At 26.1% G+C, this 12,869-nt stretch overlaps 1 protein-coding gene across 1 annotated transcript in view; it reads right to left on the reverse strand.

The window, feature by feature from the left end:
* Positions 1-12,869, reverse strand: part of LOC148442480 (E3 ubiquitin-protein ligase TRIM7-like) — a 129,480-nt gene that overhangs the window by 41,201 nt on the left and 75,410 nt on the right. The window lies entirely within an intron of this gene.

Raw genomic sequence — 12,869 nt, forward strand, 5'->3', positions numbered from 1 at the left:
ACATGTTACTAAGAGTAGCAGAATATACAATGTTACTAAGAATAACAGAATATACAATGTTACTAAGAATAACAGAATATACAATGTTACTAAGAATAGCAGAATATACATGTTACTAAGAATAGCAGAATATACAATGTTACTAAGAATAGCAGAATATACAATGTTGCTAAGAATAGAAGAATATACAATGTTACTAAGAATAGCAGAATATACAATGTTACTGAGAATAGCAGAATATACATGTTACTAAGAAAAGCAGAATATACATGTTACTAAGAATAGCAGAATATACATGTTACTAAGAATAGCAGAATATACAATGTTACTGAGAATAGCAGAATATACGTGTTACTAAGAATAGCAGAATATACATGTTACTGAGAATAGCAGAATATACATGTTACTAAGAATAGCAGAATATACAATGTTGCTAAGAATAGCAGAATATACATGTTACTAAGAATAGCAGAATATACAATGTTACTAAGAATAGCAGAATATACAATGTTACTAAGAATAGCAGAATATACAATGTTGCTAAGAATAGCAGAATATACATGTTACTAAGAATAGCAGAATATACAATGTGACTAAGAATAGCAGAATATACATGTTACTAAGAATAGCAGAATATACATGTTACTAAGAATAGCAGAATATACAATGTTACTAAGAAAAGCAGAATATACATGTTACTAAGAATAACAGAATATATAATGTTACTAAGAAAAGCAGAATATACAATGTTACTAAGAATAACAGAATATATAATGTTACTAAGAATAGCAGAATATACAATGTTACTAAGAATAACAGAATATATAATGTTACTAAGAATAGCAGAATATATAATGTTACTAAGAATAGCAGAATATATAATGTTACTAAGAATAACAGAATATACATATTACTAAGAATAGCAGAATATACAATGTTACTAAGAATAGCAGAATATACATGTTACTAAGAATAGCAGAATATACAATGTTACTAAGAATAACAGAATATATAATGTTACTAAGAATAACAGAATATACATGTTACTAAGAATAGCAGAATATACAATGTTACTAAGAATAGCAGAATATACAATGTTACTAAGAATAACAGAATATATAATGTTACTAAGAATAGCAGAATATATAATGTTACTAAGAATAGCAGAATATACATGTTACTAAGAATAGCAGAATATATAATGTTACTAAGAATAGCAGAATATACATGTTACTAAGAATAGCAGAATATACATGTTACTAAGAATAGCAGAATATACAATGTTACTAAGAATAGCAGAATATGCATGTTACTAAGAATAGCAGAATATATAATGTTACTAAGAAAAGCAGAATATACAATGTTACTAAGAATAGCAGAATATACAATGTTACTAAGAAAAGCAGAATATACATGTTACTAAGAATAGCAGAATATACATGTTACTAAGAATAGCAGAATATACAATGTTACTGAGAATAGCAGAATATACATGTTACTAAGAATAGCAGAATATACAATGTTACTAAGAATAGCAGAATATACAATGTTGCTAAGAATAGCAGAATATACAATGTTGCTAAGAATAGCAGAATATACATGTTACTAAGAATAGCAGAATATACAATGTTACTAAGAATAGCAGAATATACAATGTTACTAAGAATAGCAGAATATGCAATGTTACTAAGAATAGCAGAATATGCATGTTACTAAGAATAGCAGAATATACATGTTACTAAGAGTAGCAGAATATACAATGTTACTAAGAATAACAGAATATACAATGTTACTAAGAATAACAGAATATACAATGTTACTAAGAATAGCAGAATATACATGTTACTAAGAATAGCAGAATATACAATGTTACTAAGAATAGCAGAATAGACAATGTTACTAAGAATAGCAGAATATGCATGTTACTAAGAATAGCAGAATATATAATGTTACTAAGAAAAGCAGAATATACAATGTTACTAAGAATAGCAGAATATACAATGTTACTAAGAATAGCAGAATATACATGTTACTAAGAATAGCAGAATATGAAATGTTACTAAGAATAGCAGAATATACATGTTACTAAGAATAGCAGAATATACATGTTACTAAGAGTAGCAGAATATTCAATGTTACTAAGAATAACAGAATATACAATGTTACTAAGAATAACAGAATATACAATGTTACTAAGAATAACAGAATTTACATGTTACTAAGAATAGCAGAATATACAATGTTACTAAGAATAGCAGAATATATAATGTTACTAAGAAAAGCAGAATATACAACATTACTAAGAATAGCAGAATATACAAGTTACTAAGAATAGCAGAATATACAATGTTACTAAGAATAGCAGAATATGAAATGTTACTAAGAATAGCAGAATATATAATGTTACTAAGAAAAGCAGAATATACAATGTTACTAAGAATAGCAGAATATACAATGTTACTAAGAATAGCAGAATATACAATGTTACTAAGAATAGCAGAATATACATGTTACTAAGAATAGCAGAATATACATGTTACTAAGAATAGCAGAATATGAAATGTTACTAAGAATAGCAGAATATACGTATTACTAAGAATAGCAGAATATACGTGTTACTAAGAATAGCAGAATATATAATGTTACTAAGAATAGCAGAATATACATGTTACTAAGAATAGCAGAATATACAATGTTACTAAGAATAGCAGAATATGAAATGTTACTAAGAATAGCAGAATATACATGTTACTAAGAATAGCAGAATATACGTGTTACTAAGAATAGCAGAATATATAATGTTACTAAGAATAGCAGAATATACATGTTACTAAGAATAGCAGAATATACAATGTTACTAAGAATAGCAGAATATACAATGTTACTGAGAATAGCAGAATATATATGTTACTAAGAATAGCAGAATATACATGTTACTAAGAATAGCAGAATATACAATGTTACTAAGAATAGCAGAATATATAATGTTACTAAGAATAACAGAATATACATGTTACTAAGAATAGCAGAATATATAATGTTACTAAGAATAGCAGAATATACATGTTACTAAGAATAGCAGAATATACAATGTTACTGAGAATATCAGAATATACGTGTTACTAAGAATAGCAGAATATACATGTTACTGAGAATAGCAGAATATACATGTTACTAAGAATAGCAGAATATACAATGTTACTGAGAATAGCAGAATATACGTGTTACTAAGAATAGTAGAATATACAATGTTACTAAGAATATCAGAATATATAATGTTACTGAGCATAGCAGAATATACAATGTTACTGAGCATAGCAGAATATACATGTTACTATGAATAGCAGAATATACAATTTTACTAAGAATAGCAGAATATACAATGTTACTAAGAATAGCAGAATATATAATGTTACTAAGAATAGCAGAATATACATGTTACTAAGAATAGCAGAATATACGTGTTACTGAGAATAGCAGAATATACAATGTTACTAAGAAAAGCAGAATATACATGTTACTAAGAATAACAGAATATATAATGTTACTAAGAAAAGCAGAATATACAATGTTACTAAGAATAACAGAATATATAATGTTACTAAGAATAGCAGAATATACAATGTTACTAAGAATAACAGAATATATAATGTTACTAAGAATAGCAGAATATATAATGTTACTAAGAATAGCAGAATATATAATGTTACTAAGAATAACAGAATATAGATATTACTAAGAATAGCAGAATATACAATGTTACTAAGAATAGCAGAAAATACATGTTACTAAGAATAGCAGAATATACAATGTTACTAAGAATAACAGAATATATAATGTTACTAAGAATAACAGAATATACATGTTACTAAGAATAGCAGAATATACAATGTTACTAAGAATAGCAGAATATACAATGTTACTAAGAATAACAGAATATATAATGTTACTAAGAATAGCAGAATATATAATGTTACTAAGAATAGCAGAATATACATGTTACTAAGAATAGCAGAATATATAATGTTACTAAGAATAGCAAAATATACATGTTACTAAGAATAGCAGAATATACATGTTACTAAGAATAGCAGAATATACAATGTTACTAAGAATAGCAGAATATGCATGTTACTAAGAATAGCAGAATATATAATGTTACTAAGAAAAGCAGAATATACAATGTTACTAAGAATAGCAGAATATACAATGTTACTAAGAAAAGCAGAATATACATGTTACTAAGAATAGCAGAATATACATGTTACTAAGAATAGCAGAATATACAATGTTACTGAGAATAGCAGAATATACATGTTACTAAGAATAGCAGAATATACAATGTTACTAAGAATAGCAGAATATACAATGTTGCTAAGAATAGCAGAATATACAATGTTGCTAAGAATAGCAGAATATACATGTTACTAAGAATAGCAGAATATACAATGTTACTAAGAATAGCAGAATATACAATGTTACTAAGAATAGCAGAATATGCAATGTTACTAAGAATAGCAGAATATGCATGTTACTAAGAATAGCAGAATATACATGTTACTAAGAGTAGCAGAATATACAAAGTTACTAAGAATAACAGAATATACAATGTTACTAAGAATAACAGAATATACAATGTTACTAAGAATAGCAGAATATACATGTTACTAAGAATAGCAGAATATACAATGTTACTAAGAATAGCAGAATATACAATGTTACTAAGAATAGCAGAATATGCATGTTACTAAGAATAGCAGAATATATAATGTTACTAAGAAAAGCAGAATATACAATGTTACTAAGAATAGCAGAATATACAATGTTACTAAGAATAGCAGAATATACATGTTACTAAGAATAGCAGAATATGAAATGTTACTAAGAATAGCAGAATATACATGTTACTAAGAATAGCAGAATATACATGTTACTAAGAGTAGCAGAATATTCAATGTTACTAAGAATAACAGAATATACAATGTTACTAAGAATAACAGAATATACAATGTTACTAAGAATAACAGAATATACATGTTACTAAGAATAGCAGAATATACAATGTTACTAAGAATAGCAGAATATATAATGTTACTAAGAAAAGCAGAATATACAACATTACTAAGAATAGCAGAATATACATGTTACTAAGAATAGCAGAATATACAATGTTACTAAGAATAGCAGAATATGAAATGTTACTAAGAATAGCAGAATATATAATGTTACTAAGAAAAGCAGAATATACAATGTTACTAAGAATAGCAGAATATACAATGTTACTAAGAATAGCAGAATATACAATGTTACTAAGAATAGCAGAATATACATGTTACTAAGAATAGCAGAATATACATGTTACTAAGAATAGCAGAATATGAAATGTTACTAAGAATAGCAGAATATACGTATTACTAAGAATAGCAGAATATATGTGTTACTAAGAATAGCAGAATATATAATGTTACTAAGAATAGCAGAATATACATGTTACTAAGAATAGCAGAATATACAATGTTACTAAGAATAGCAGAATATGAAATGTTACTAAGAATAGCAGAATATACATGTTACTAAGAATAGCAGAATATACGTGTTACTAAGAATAGCAGAATATATAATGTTACTAAGAATAGCAGAATATACATGTTACTAAGAATAGCAGAATATACAATGTTACTAAGAATAGCAGAATATACAATGTTACTGAGAATAGCAGAATATATATGTTACTAAGAATAGCAGAATATCCATGTTACTAAGAATAGCAGAATATACAATGTTACTAAGAATAGCAGAATATATAATGTTACTAAGAATAACAGAATATACATGTTACTAAGAATAGCAGAATATATAATGTTACTAAGAATAGCAGAATATACATGTTACTAAGAATAGCAGAATATACAATGTTACTGAGAATAGCAGAATATACGTGTTACTAAGAATAGCAGAATATACATGTTACTGAGAATAGCAGAATATACATGTTACTAAGAATAGCAGAATATACAATGTTACTGAGAATAGCAGAATATACGTGTTACTAAGAATAGTAGAATATACAATGTTACTAAGAATATCAGAATATATAATGTTACTGAGCATAGCAGAATATACAATGTTACTGAGCATAGCAGAATATACATGTTACTATGAATAGCAGAATATACAATTTTACTAAGAATAGCAGAATATACAATGTTACTAAGAATAGCAGAATATATAATGTTACTAAGAATAGCAGAATATACATGTTACTAAGAATAGCAGAATATACGTGTTACTGAGAATAGCAGAATATACGTGTTACTAAGAATAGCAGAATATACAATGTTACTAAGAATAGCAGAATATACATGTTACTAAGAATAGCAGAATATACAATGTTACTGAGAATAGCAGAATATACGTGTTACTAAGAATAGTAGAATATACAATGTTACTAAGAATATCAGAATATATAATGTTACTAAGAATAGCAGAATATACATGTTACTGAGCATAGCAGAATATACATGTTACTAAGAATAGCAGAATATACAATGTTACTGAGAATAGCAGAATATACGTGTTACTAAGAATAGTAGAATATACAATGTTACTAAGAATAGCAGAATATACAATGTTACTGAGAATAGCAGAATATACATGTTACTAAGAAAAGCAGAATATACATGTTACTAAGAATAGCAGAATATACATGTTACTAAGAATAGCAGAATATACATGTTACTAAGAATAGCAGAATATACAATGTTACTAAGAATAGCAGAATATACATGTTACTAAGAATAGCAGAATATGAAATGTTACTAAGAATAGCAGAATATACATGTTACTAAGAATAGCAGAATATACATGTTACTAAGAGTAGCAGAATATTCAATGTTACTAAGAATAACAGAATATACAATGTTACTAAGAATAACAGAATATACAATGTTACTAAGAATAACAGAATATACATGTTACTAAGAATAGCAGAATATACAATGTTACTAAGAATAGCAGAATATATAATGTTACTAAGAAAAGCAGAATATACAACATTACTAAGAATAGCAGAATATACATGTTACTAAGAATAGCAGAATATACAATGTTACTAAGAATAGCAGAATATGAAATGTTACTAAGAATAGCAGAATATATAATGTTACTAAGAAAAGCAGAATATACAATGTTACTAAGAATAGCAGAATATACAATGTTACTAAGAATAGCAGAATATACAATGTTACTAAGAATAGCAGAATATACATGTTACTAAGAATAGCAGAATATACATGTTACTAAGAATAGCAGAATATGAAATTGTACTAAGAATAGCAGAATATACGTATTACTAAGAATAGCAGAATATATGTGTTACTAAGAATAGCAGAATATATAATGTTACTAAGAATAGCAGAATATACATGTTACTAAGAATAGCAGAATATACAATGTTACTAAGAATAGCAGAATATGAAATGTTACTAAGAATAGCAGAATATACATGTTACTAAGAATAGCAGAATATACGTGTTACTAAGAATAGCAGAATATATAATGTTACTAAGAATAGCAGAATATACATGTTACTAAGAATAGCAGAATATACAATGTTACTAAGAATAGCAGAATATACAATGTTACTGAGAATAGCAGAATATATATTTACTAAGAATAGCAGAATATCCATGTTACTAAGAATAGCAGAATATACAATGTTACTAAGAATAGCAGAATATATAATGTTACTAAGAATAACAGAATATACATGTTACTAAGAATAGCAGAATATATAATGTTACTAAGAATAGCAGAATATACATGTTACTAAGAATAGCAGAATATACAATGTTACTGAGAATAGCAGAATATACGTGTTACTAAGAATAGCAGAATATACATGTTACTGAGAATAGCAGAATATACATGTTACTAAGAATAGCAGAATATACAATGTTACTGAGAATAGCAGAATATACGTGTTACTAAGAATAGTAGAATATACAATGTTACTAAGAATATCAGAATATATAATGTTACTGAGCATAGCAGAATATACAATGTTACTGAGCATAGCAGAATATACATGTTACTATGAATAGCAGAATATACAATTTTACTAAGAATAGCAGAATATACAATGTTACTAAGAATAGCAGAATATATAATGTTACTAAGAATAGCAGAATATACATGTTACTAAGAATAGCAGAATATACGTGTTACTGAGAATAGCAGAATATACGTGTTACTAAGAATAGCAGAATATACAATGTTACTAAGAATAGCAGAATATACATGTTACTAAGAATAGCAGAATATACAATGTTACTGAGAATAGCAGAATATACGTGTTACTAAGAATAGTAGAATATACAATGTTACTAAGAATATCAGAATATATAATGTTACTGAGCATAGCAGAATATACAATGTTACTGAGCATAGCAGAATATACATGTTACTATGAATAGCAGAATATACAATTTTACTAAGAATAGCAGAATATACAATGTTACTAAGAATAGCAGAATATATAATGTTACTAAGAATAGCAGAATATACATGTTACTAAGAATAGCAGAATATACGTGTTACTGAGAATAGCAGAATATACAATGTTACTAAGAAAAGCAGAATATACATGTTACTAAGAATAACAGAATATATAATGTTACTAAGAAAAGCAGAATATACAATGTTACTAAGAATAACAGAATATATAATGTTACTAAGAATAGCAGAATATACAATGTTACTAAGAATAACAGAATATATAATGTTACTAAGAATAGCAGAATATATAATGTTACTAAGAATAGCAGAATATATAATGTTACTAAGAATAACAGAATATACATATTACTAAGAATAGCAGAATATACAATGTTACTAAGAATAGCAGAATATACATGTTACTAAGAATAGCAGAATATACAATGTTACTAAGAATAACAGAATATATAATGGTACTAAGAATAACAGAATATACATGTTACTAAGAATAGCAGAATATACAATGTTACTAAGAATAGCAGAATATACAATGTTACTAAGAATAACAGAATATATAATGTTACTAAGAATAGCAGAATATATAATGTTACTAAGAATAGCAGAATATACATGTTACTAAGAATAGCAGAATATATAATGTTACTAAGAATAGCAAAATATACATGTTACTAAGAATAGCAGAATATACATGTTACTAAGAATAGCAGAATATACAATGTTACTAAGAATAGCAGAATATGCATGTTACTAAGAATAGCAGAATATATAATGTTACTAAGAAAAGCAGAATATACAATGTTACTAAGAATAGCAGAATATACAATGTTACTAAGAAAAGCAGAATATACATGTTACTAAGAATAGCAGAATATACATGTTACTAAGAATAGCAGAATATACAATGTTACTGAGAATAGCAGAATATACATGTTACTAAGAATAGCAGAATATACAATGTTACTAAGAATAGCAGAATATACAATGTTGCTAAGAATAGCAGAATATACAATGTTGCTAAGAATAGCAGAATATACATGTTACTAAGAATAGCAGAATATACAATGTTACTAAGAATAGCAGAATATACAATGTTACTAAGAATAGCAGAATATGCAATGTTACTAAGAATAGCAGAATATGCATGTTACTAAGAATAGCAGAATATACATGTTACTAAGAGTAGCAGAATATACAATGTTACTAAGAATAACAGAATATACAATGTTACTAAGAATAACAGAATATACAATGTTACTAAGAATAGCAGAATATACATGTTACTAAGAATAGCAGAATATACAATGTTACTAAGAATAGCAGAATATACAATGTTACTAAGAATAGCAGAATATGCATGTTACTAAGAATAGCAGAATATATAATGTTACTAAGAAAAGCAGAATATACAATGTTACTAAGAATAGCAGAATATACAATGTTACTAAGAATAGCAGAATATACATGTTACTAAGAATAGCAGAATATGAAATGTTACTAAGAATAGCAGAATATACATGTTACTAAGAATAGCAGAATATACATGTTACTAAGAGTAGCAGAATATTCAATGTTACTAAGAATAACAGAATATACAATGTTACTAAGAATAACAGAATATACAATGTTACTAAGAATAACAGAATATACATGTTACTAAGAATAGCAGAATATACAATGTTACTAAGAATAGCAGAATATATAATGTTACTAAGAAAAGCAGAATATACAACATTACTAAGAATAGCAGAATATACATGTTACTAAGAATAGCAGAATATACAATGTTACTAAGAATAGCAGAATATGAAATGTTACTAAGAATAGCAGAATATATAATGTTACTAAGAAAAGCAGAATATACAATGTTACTAAGAATAGCAGAATATACAATGTTACTAAGAATAGCAGAATATACAATGTTACTAAGAATAGCAGAATATACATGTTACTAAGAATAGCAGAATATACATGTTACTAAGAATAGCAGAATATGAAATGTTACTAAGAATAGCAGAATATACGTATTACTAAGAATAGCAGAATATATGTGTTACTAAGAATAGCAGAATATATAATGTTACTAAGAATAGCAGAATATACATGTTACTAAGAATAGCAGAATATACAATGTTACTAAGAATAGCAGAATATGAAATGTTACTAAGAATAGCAGAATATACATGTTACTAAGAATAGCAGAATATACGTGTTACTAAAAATAGCAGAATATATAATGTTACTAAGAATAGCAGAATATACATGTTACTAAGAATAGCAGAATATACAATGTTACTAAGAATAGCAGAATATACAATGTTACTGAGAATAGCAGAATATATATGTTACTAAGAATAGCAGAATATCCATGTTACTAAGAATAGCAGAATATACAATGTTACTAAGAATAGCAGAATATATAATGTTACTAAGAATAGCAGAATATACATGTTACTAAGAATAGCAGAATATATAATGTTACTAAGAATAGCAGAATATACATGTTACTAAGAATAGCAGAATATACAATGTTACTGAGAATAGCAGAATATACGTGTTACTAAGAATAGCAGAATATACATGTTACTGAGAATAGCAGAATATACATGTTACTAAGAATAGCAGAATATACAATGTTACTGAGAATAGCAGAATATACGTGTTACTAAGAATAGTAGAATATACAATGTTACTAAGAATATCAGAATATATAATGTTACTGAGCATAGCAGAATATACAATGTTACTGAGCATAGCAGAATATACATGTTACTATGAATAGCAGAATATACAATTTTACTAAGAATAGCAGAATATACAATGTTACTAAGAATAGCAGAATATATAATGTTACTAAGAATAGCAGAATATAGATGTTACTAAGAATAGCAGAATATACGTGTTACTGAGAATAGCAGAATATACGTGTTACTAAGAATAGCAGAATATACAATGTTACTAAGAATAGCAGAATATACATGTTACTAAGAATAGCAGAATATACAATGTTACTGAGAATAGCAGAATATACGTGTTACTAAGAATAGTAGAATATACAATGTTACTAAGAATATCAGAATATATAATGTTACTAAGAATAGCAGAATATACATGTTACTGAGCATAGCAGAATATACATGTTACTAAGAATAGCAGAATATACAATGTTACTAAGAATAGCAGAATATACAATGTTACTGAGAATAGCAGAATATACGTGTTACTAAGAATAGTAGAATATACAATGTTACTAAAAATAGCAGAATATACAATGTTACTGAGAATAGCAGAATATACATGTTACTAAGAAAAGCAGAATATACATGTTTCTAAGAATAGCAGAATATACATGTTACTAAGAATAGCAGAATATACATGTTACTAAGAATAGCAGAATATACATGTTACTAAGAATAGCAGAATATGAAATGTTACTAAGAATAGCAGAATATACATGTTACTAAGAATAGCAGAATATACATGTTACTAAGAGTAGCAGAATATTCAATGTTACTAAGAATAACAGAATATACAATGTTACTAAGAATAACAGAATATACAATGTTACTAAGAATAACAGAATATACATGTTACTAAGAATAGCAGAATATACAATGTTACTAAGAATAGCAGAATATATAATGTTACTAAGAAAAGCAGAGTATACAACATTACTAAGAATAGCAGAATATACATGTTACTAAGAATAGCAGAATATACAATGTTACTAAGAATAGCAGAATATGAAATGTTACTAAGAATAGCAGAATATATAATGTTACTAAGAAAAGCGGAATATACAATGTTACTAAGAATAGCAGAATATACAATGTTACTAAGAATAGCAGAATATACAATGTTACTAAGAATAGCAGAATATACATGTTACTAAGAATAGCAGAATATACATGTTACTAAGAATAGCAGAATATGAAATGTTACTAAGAATAGCAGAATATACGTATTACTAAGAATAGCAGAATATATGTGTTACTAAGAATAGCAGAATATATAATGTTACTAAGAATAGCAGAATATACATGTTACTAAGAATAGCAGAATATACAATGTTACTAAGAATAGCAGAATATGAAATGTTACTAAGAATAGCAGAATATACATGTTACTAAGAATAGCAGAATATACGTGTTACTAAGAATAGCAGAATATATAATGTTACTAAGAATAGCAGAATATACATGTTACTAAGAATAGCAGAATATACAATGTTACTAAGAATAGCAGAATATACAATGTTACTGAGAATAGCAGAATATATATGTTACTAAGAATAGCAGAATATCCATGTTACTAAGAATAGCAGAATATACAATGTTACTAAGAATAGCAGAATA

The sequence above is a fragment of the Taudactylus pleione genome, unplaced genomic scaffold (assembly GCF_031769625.1).
Source record: "Taudactylus pleione unplaced genomic scaffold, aTauple2 ptg001495l, whole genome shotgun sequence".
NCBI lineage: Eukaryota > Metazoa > Chordata > Amphibia > Anura > Myobatrachidae > Taudactylus > Taudactylus pleione.